This window comes from Pteropus alecto, unplaced genomic scaffold (assembly GCF_000325575.1).
Source record: "Pteropus alecto unplaced genomic scaffold, ASM32557v1 scaffold87, whole genome shotgun sequence".
NCBI lineage: Eukaryota > Metazoa > Chordata > Mammalia > Chiroptera > Pteropodidae > Pteropus > Pteropus alecto.
In genome coordinates, this window is record NW_006443225.1 from 5,926,169 (window position 1) to 5,935,728 (window position 9,560).

Below are 9,560 nucleotides of genomic sequence, written 5' to 3' on the forward strand. Positions count from 1 at the left end.
TGAATTGTGGATGTGACCTTGCCACCTTAGTGGGCCTGGAAGGCTGAATGTTGAGCCAAAGTGGATTATTCTTGAGCCTTCACGCCTAACAGAATTTGCCCCATTAGATTTTAGACTTACTTGAAACTTGTCACTCCTTCCTTTTTTTCTATTTCTTCCTTTTAGATTGGAATTCTCTCTTATGCCTGTTCTGTGGAAGCACATAACATATTTGATTTCACAAGTTCATAGCTGGAGGAGAATTTGCCTCAGGATGAATCATACTTTGAGTCTCATAGTTGATTTAGAAGATATTTAAATGAGACTTTGGACTTCAAAGTTGATACTGAAATGAGTTAAGACTTTGAGAACTATTGGGATGAAATGAATGTATTTTGCATGTGAGAAGGACATGAATTGGGAGGGGGGCAGGAATGGAATACAATAGATTGAATATTTGTGTACCCCCAAGAGTCATATGTTAAGTATAAGCCCTCAAGTGATGGTGTGAGGAAGTGGGGCCTTTGGGAGGTGAGTAGGTCATGAAGATGGAGCCCTCGTGAACAGGATTAGTGTCCTTACAAAAGAGACCTCAGGAAGCTCCTTTACCCCTTCTACCATGTGGTGACACAGCAAGATTGTCATCTGTGAACTAGAAAGCAAGTCCTCACCAGACACTAAACCTACCAGTACCTTGATCTTGGACTTCCCAGTGTCCAGAACTATGAGAAACAAATTTGTGTTGTGTACAAGCTCCCCAGTCAATGGTATTGTGTTATAACAGCCCTGGGTATTTAAGACAGACTTTGATTTGCTAAATGAGCACCATGTAACTGCAACACTGTAAAATGGTTTTCAAATTTTTTTAACATAAAATCCTTTTTTCCTCCTCAGATCACTCTATGATATATTAGCTCTCCATGAGAACCATTTCAGAACACACTGAATCTTAAAATCGTTAGGCATTTTTATTATTGTTCTACAATTACATAAATGGATCATTAAGTTGGCATTACCTGAAGCAGAACAAATGAAGCCAAATTAGATCCCCAAATCATACTGAATATTATGGCTGGCTTAGATTAATGTGTAAAGCTTTTCTCTAACCTGGATAAATTTTAATAAACATCCTATGTAGAATCCCATGATCACCAAGGAATACACTGCAACCTTCTGATAGCCAAACGATTCATCATGGTAAGAAATGCTTGCAGAGGAAACTCCCATTTTACTGTCACTTATATAGGATAATAAATTAGCACTGTTCACTCTAATAAGGTGTCCAATAAAATTCTAACTCATAAAAAAAATTCAGGGCATTAGAAAGATGAGCAACATAACTAGTTGCCATATCCTTATGATGTTTCAAATGGGAAATAAGATTGACTGTTAAAGGTAGTGAATATCCTCTAAACTTTAACTATTTTGGAGTACCTACTATGTGCAAGAACCTCCACTAAACACAGTAGCACAGTAGCTAACTTCTGGTGAACTTGTGCTTGACTCAGAGGCTGGTTCTTATCTGTGCCTCCCTTCTATCTTGATGGTAAGTTTTCTCTGGTAGTTGCATAGGTTAATGGCAGCAGCAATTTCAGTGGGGACAGCACTGCCACCATGTATATATGCCCCAAGATCACAGAGTTTTGTTTGCTTTAACCTGCCTCTGCACAGAACCCCTCTATTTAAAGGAGAAAATCAGGTCGCAGAGGAATATCAGAAAATATTGTAGCATTTGCATATTTATAATTTTGTACCAAGATACATATTTTACTGAGAAAATTAAATATGAGGCCAAGAGTCTTTGGATGTTTGTTCGCATCTAAATGAATGTCTGTGTTGGGTTTTTTTCTTAACCCAAATATTGTGCCATTATGAGGCCAAAGCCTGTAGAGAAATCCTTAAGAATCTGGACTCTGAAAATTTGACTCAGATTCAATAGTCAATTAAATGAATAATAACTGCAAGAAATAAACATGCAATTCTTGGTTTACAGCTAGCCAGTTTTAATCAACAACTGACTAAAGATTATATTTCATGGGATCATGTGTTTTAATTTTTTCAGAGGTTAGTACCTATTCATATTCATATTTTATATATGTGATAATTGACTCTAACTCTCAGTAGGTTTCCTAATTAATATTTATGTTCTCTTCTATGCTTTAGTACAAATTCAATTTTTCAATCAATGTTATTGAGATATAATTAACATATAATAAAATACTCATATTTTATTTTAAAGATACAGTTCAATGAGTTTTGACAAACATACTCATCCATACAGCCACCAACCCAATCAATACATAGGTTTCTATCACTCCAAAAAATTCTCTTATGCCCCTTTTAGTTAATCTAGCCCTGCCTCTTGCCCAAGGCAATCACAGATCTGATTTTAATAACAATAGGTTAGTATTGCCTGTTTTAGCACTTTATATTAGTGGACTCCTCCTATAAATGTATCTCATCCCACATCCCACCTCTCTCTGGTTAGAATAAGGATTTTTTATGACATGGAAGCTGTTGAAGATAGACATATTTGATAATTTTTTGATTTTCTTCCCTAAGAATCTAGTCCATTTACTGTAAATGCCTTACTAAGAGAACATTGTCCACCAAATTTAGTATGTTGCCAAAAGTTATTTACAGATTGTAAATCATTTAAAGACTTTTTCGCTCTCTGCTTTCCAAAATTTGACCAAAATTTCCGCTTCTCAGCCAAATGAGATATTTACAGTAAGCATTTGCAATCTGTCTAAATATGTAATAGTGCTATGTTTTTTAATTATAATTTTAATAGGTTTTTTAGTCTGACCCCCAAAACTCATGAAAACATATCATTCCACTGTTTTCATATTTATAATAATCCCTTATTTAAATTTTGAAATTTTTTTCTCTTCGACTCATCTTATTAGCTTATTTTTCTCATTTTTTTTTTTTCAGTTATACCAGTGGAAACTTAGTAACATGTTTCCCTTAAGATAGAAGACTCTGACGCACGCTCATCGTTATCAAATATGACACACACCTCAGGGATTTGCCTACATATACAAATAAGGAGCAAGTTGTGTCTGAAAAGGAAAGAAAGAAAAAGATGCTTATTGCAGTGTGATAGAAGCTCCCAGGCTTGAATTGTTTTGAAACTAGGAGAAAAAAGACACAAACAGCAATGTAAACATGACTGTCAACAGTACCATCCAAAACCGGTCCCATATGGCCAATGTGTGTCAACAAAGCAATCCCTGTTTAAGCAACGCAACGTAAAATTACAGAGAAATGCTGCCAAAATCTTGCAGAATGCAATCGGCCTCCACACATCAGGAAACAAAGAGACTCTCTGAACACATGAGAGGAAAGATGGAAGCTCTGCCCCTGGTGATCTGCCTGGGAGCCAGACCTTACCTGAGGCAGAAACACGAAACTACTAGATGGCAGTGTGTGCATTTCAGAGGCACACCTGAGTCAGGAGGCAGACACAAGTGTGTCAAGAAAGGCAAGTGACAACAGTCATTATGGCCACGATGACCATATATGAGTATGCATTAATCATATTCTAAGCACTATATAGGCAACAATTCAGACAAATAGGTAGTAGTATAAAATTAATGGATCAGCAAAGTAGAGCTCAGAAAAATTAACTTGCTTGCTCTTGATCACTTAGCTGGTAGAGGACTAAGTTGAGATTCAACTTATATCATCCCTTCTTTCAAACTAGTTGTCATTCATGAATGTTTATCACCTACCGAACACGGTAGTAGTTGTTTTATGTACATTAAACCACTTGCTACTCACAATAGTAAATGCTATTATCATTGTTCTATGTAGCAGAAAGTGGAAGCTTAGAAAGGTAAAGTAATGTTTGTAAAAATGGCAGAACAGGGATACAAGTCCAGGTCTACCTGGTAGCATAGCTCAAGTTTTTTTCAGAAATGTATGTTGTCACATAAAAGTGAGTCCACTCTTAAAATGGGGGATGAATGTTTATATTCCAGTCTTCACCTGCATCATACTATAAGTCTACACATGAATTTACTCTACAAGAAAAAGGAAAAATGACAATCATTGAGAAAGTTCTCTAACCTAGACTACAAACATCTATTGCTACGTGTAAAAAAGAAGAAAGTAGATAGATACAAAAATATTTCTCTAAGGAATTGTTCTTATACAGCAGAAGATGTTCTCCAAATAGAAACATAGTTAAGAAAATAAAGTTTTGCTTCTTCAAAATTGAGGCCTTTGAATTCAAAATATTTAAGTGACTTTCAGAGGAAAAATAGGAGAAAGTCGATCTCATTAGTGAGCATGATGATTATCTATTCTTAAATACTCAAGTACAGATTATTTTGCTAATGCAAAATTTTTATAACAATGATAAACAATAACCACTTTATGAAATGCTGAACTGGATTCAGAAAATATTGTAATTATACATAGAATTTCAGAGGCCTCAACTAATAAGAAAGGTAACTCAAAAAGTAGGACTTGAGCCTAGTATTATAAATCTAAGTCCCTTGATGACATTGCTTTCATCAAAATAAAATGTTAAACATACATATAATTTCCTTAATAATATCCACTCTAAAGTAAGCTATGAAAAGAAAGCAATTGACATGCTGAGAATTTGCAGTTGTACTGCATTTCTTTGCATATGTTCAGAATCGCGGTCCTGAGCAGGGCCCATGCTCCCTTGTGATTTTCCACAAGCCACCTTAGCTCAAGTTATCAAAAACAGATGACAAATGGCTAAAAATATTTCTAAAGAATGCTAAACCAGCAGCAGCCCAGCTGAAGACCAGCTGACTCACCAAATTTGGTAAATCCTGCCGAGAAATGCTAAAATAGTCCAACCTTTGGATCAACTGTCTTATAATGCTGCTTCATCAGAAGCAAATTGTCCAAATAGGAGGACAGAAAGACAACTCTTAGTCCTGGAGCAGCTCAAGGACACAATGTTCATATTGACAGAGCTTAGGCCCTTTCCTGTCTGCCAGGCACCGAGAAGGATGAAATGAGTTGGTAGAATAACCATCTCCATGCAAACAATACATTTTTAGCTTAGAATCTTAATTTCTTTTGCATTGTTCCTAGCTAAATTATTCTCACATATTTTTACAAAAACTACAGAACAGAATAAAGGTCACAGACTCATGTGTATATCTTCTGAAACTTTTGGCCTTGTTGTAAAAAGCGTTATCCCTATAATGAGCTTATTCCATCACTCCATAGAATGGTGCTCAAGTAGAAAGAAGACTGCAGTAGGTCCTCCTTTTATCAGGTACGAGAAGTGGGGTAAAAGTGCTGATCACAGATAGACAAGAAACAAGCACTGCAAGATATCAGACCAGATTCATGGTAGTACCAACTGACAAGGCCAAACAAAATACCACGTCCAGGTAAACAAAGTGAAGTAACAACTCCACTGAAAACTAGGAGAAGGGAAAGGGAGAGAAGGCCTTCAGCATTTTCTCTAGCTGACAAGCCAGAGTCCATGCTATGTGCTAGCATTTTGTAGAACGAGGTCTCCAATTGCTGCAACTAATAATGATACCTACAAGAAAGAAGCACAGAATCTTTCACCTTATCAAACCACAAATCTAAAACTGTCATAAAAAATGCTGAGCTAATAGTGTTTATTCTGGGTATTTCCAACAGTAATCTCTTGTAAATGTAGACACAACTTTATAAGAAAAAAAAACTGCTTATATTAAAATTTTAAACTACCTGCAAATACTTGATTTTTTTAAAATAAGTTTTTAATCTTGTTTAAACCAATGTCTGGCCCTTCTGAGGTTTAGGGATTATTAATTTAGTTTGGGTCACATCTAATGTTCTCTAAGAAATTTTCTTTCTGGCCATATGCAAAGGATATTGATAATATCATTGTCTTATATTCTTCCAATTTTTTAATGATTAAATAATTCATTTTTATGTATTGATTTTATTCTTGATACTGTTATTATCTTTGTAAAAATTGTCAGACTTTACTTTGTCTCACACAGTTGCTGCCAAATTTAACTTTTTTTCTATTCCACAACTAAAATGTTCAATTTGAAGTAAATAAGTATGATATTAGGTCTTGTGGATTCTCTCCATGTAAGACTAAATCTCCAATGAGAACAAAATGTTCTCCTATAAAAATCTAACCTAAAAGATTTTTCGCACATCCAAATCACTGTTGGGTTATATCAAGGCTTAAGGAATGATTTTCCTTTAGATGACAAACCTAAACTCATTTTTCGTTAAAACTAAAGATCCTTCAATTAAGTAATAGTGGTTACTCTTGATTCTGTCTTCCATTGTAATGTACGTAAAGACTATGGACTATAGGCTGGAACTTATAGCATCTTTGTCAATAAAAAAATCCTCCTGTCTAGAATGAGTTAGCGATTAGGAAACAAAATCTCACATGTACCCATTTCGGCACCTTAGATTCAGCAGGTGCTTGAAAATAAATAGAAAGTAATTTATAAAACCGAATGCTAGTATTCTTCAATATACTATGATCAGTGGCAATATCTAAGAGATTACAGAAACCACGCACTGTGCTTGATCTGTATGACACAGGGTGGGAGCACAGCGGAGTGGACAGTATGGATGGATCATGGCCTCTACACCAAAACATAATGTCCAGATCTTGGCTCTCCTATTTTGTCAGCTGTGTGGCCTTGGATAAGCTACGTAACTTCTCTGAACATCATCTTCCTCACTCATAGAATGAAAGTGGTTATTCCCATTTTATGAGTATATTATGAGTAATGTGATAGGTGTCTTATAAGTGCTCTTCCTTTCTTCCACAAGAACCTAATGTCTTTCCCATGAGCTAAAATAAAGTGAACAGAACATAAGCACCACGGACTGAAAACCTCGTCTTCTACCGTTCTCCCTCCCCCTTCCTCTATCCCATCACCTCGTGCTTTCCCACGGCTTTAGGCTGGGACTTCCTCCCTCAGGAATCTGTTTCTCCCAGACACCCAGACACAGTACTTCTTTATAGGCTTTGGCAAAAATGCCATCATCTCAGTGATGTAATATTTTGTAAAATTGCAACTCATATTCTGATCCTCCCCTGCCACACACTCTTGACCACTACCATCTATCTCTTTTTTATATATCATTTACCATATTTTAACTTCTTCCTTCCTTCCTTCCTTCCTTCCTTCCTTCCTTCCTTCCTTCCTTCCTTCCTTCCTCCCTCCCTCCCTTCCTCCCTTCCTCCTTTCTTCCCTTCCTTCCTTCCTTCCTCCCTTCCTCCCTTCCTCCTTTCCTCCCTTCCTCCCTTCCTCCCTTCCTTCCCTTCTTATTCCTTTATGTCAAAATACAACACGCTATACTAATGTAAGTGCCACAAGGATAGGGATATTTGTGTTTGTTTATTGAAGTATGTTAAATGCTTAAAACAGTACATTATAGGTATTCAATAAATATGTCTTATTTTACACTTTATAAGAACACATAAAGCTATTAAAAAATAGGTTAAAGCTAGATATCGCACTTTAACTTTTAATATTTTTATAATGTTCCCTTAAACTTTTTTAAGTTTCTAGAATAATTTTAGATTCACAGAAAGCTTATAAAAATAATACAGAGTTCTCGTATACCCTTCACTCAGCTTCCCCGAATAATAGCATCTTAAATAACCATAGTACATTTGTCAGAACTAAGAAATGACGTTCTAGCAATAACTTTTTAAACAAATGAACTGTTATAAAGCACCAACATATCTATGAAGTTTATGGTCTTGTGTTCATGTTATTAACCCAGAATAGATAGTGACAAGAACAGAATGTCCTAAAATTATTTCACTTCCTCTCTGTTTTCTTTCATATTTTGTCATCTTAGAATCCTTTTTGCGTGAATAACATGTATATTTAAGGGCTTGGGTTGGTAGATTTGCAAAAGAGTTTACTGCCAGAGATCTCTAGGAGACCTGAAAAATCTCTGCTAGAAAAGCCTTTACAATTCTGGTAAAGAAATCCTGGGACTGTCTACTAAATCACTAGCTGAAAAGAAAAGCTCCTTCATTTCTAAAATAGCAAGATAAAGCACACAGAGAACAGATAACATTATTCTTAATGAGAAGCTTGTTTTGTCTCTAACATGTAAATGTTTACTCAGTGCCCTGGGAAATGGTTCTAGAATGCCAAGGTGTTGACAAACTGCTAAGGACTGTGCTAAACATCCTCATTAGCTTAAGCTTAGATAACAGAACTCACAAAGCACCCTCCATGCTTCACAGTTTGTCGGCAGGGGATCTGTGTACAACAGCCATCAGTTTTTCCAGTCCCTAGCAAAAGCAGCTGGGAAGAAGCAAATGCATGATGGCGCTCGATCTGTGACTAAATTAAGCTTGATGGTACAGCTGGGACTTTTGCAATTGCAAGACATTCAGCATTTGCAGTTTGTGGGACTCTTCAGTGAACCTCTAAGAATGTTTCTAATCCTACGTGGTTCTGGTCTACCTTGCCACCGTTCCTCTTCTTCATTCGCCATCTTATCTAGCATGGCCTCTAATCTTGTTTCAGTTCAACTCATTTTATTCACTAATTCAACAAACATTTAGACACCATTTGCCAAAGAGACTTATACATGTTGTTTCACTCAATCCTCATCACAATCCTAGGACATATTACTACTCATTGAATAAATGAAAAACCCGAAGTTCAATGACCACAACAAACCTGCCCACAAAAATAACTGCCAACAAGTGGCACAGCCAGTAATTAAACCCATGTGATTTCGAAGTTGTTATCCTTTCTATGATGCTTTCCTGCATTTTGAGAAAAATAAAAATTATACAGGAGTTTCTTTCTTTTGAAACAATTTCATGAAATCAAACAAATTTGATAAATTGACGCTTATTGGACAAAAGAATCTTATGATTAAGGTTAAGCCAAATTAATGGGTTCTCGACGTCATGAATTTGTCATTATGCCATAACGAGATGTGGAAGTGGGGAAGGGGAGAGCAAAAGAGAGACATGGCCTTTTCTTCAGTGGATCATGGAGAATATGGAATGAGAAAATGGGCCCCAAATTTGTTCAAAGATGTTCTTCTCTGTGTCCCAGCTGAATAGAATACCTCGTGCCCCAAACCCTCCCTGGGCTCTTCCACCTCAAAGCTCATGAGGATCTCTGCTCTTACATCCTCCCTATACCTTGGACTTTGATTTGCATCTCTCTGCTCTATCAGATGGTATTATCCTATAATGGCATCTACCATGATGCCTGCATTTGCAATAAATTTTTAATTGGAAGAACAAGCTTCCTAAGATGGATGTCCTAAGAACAAGTTACAAAAACAAGGTTCCCATTAGATAAAGCAGTGAAGGTCAAGGTGGGCTGGGGGAGGACATGCTGAGAGAAGGTCATTTGAAAACAAAGAAGCATGTTCCTTTTCTTGAATTATGGTTAATCATAGCAATTATTTATCCTGAATTTCAAATATCATAAACGGAGGTCATGAAATTTATACTTGCTTTATGAAACAGGAATGAAAATTATTTTAGCTCTCTGTGCCTCAGTTTCTTCATCCGTAAAGCAGGAAAAATAATCTTATTTGTAAGGATTGAATAAAATTATCTATTAACA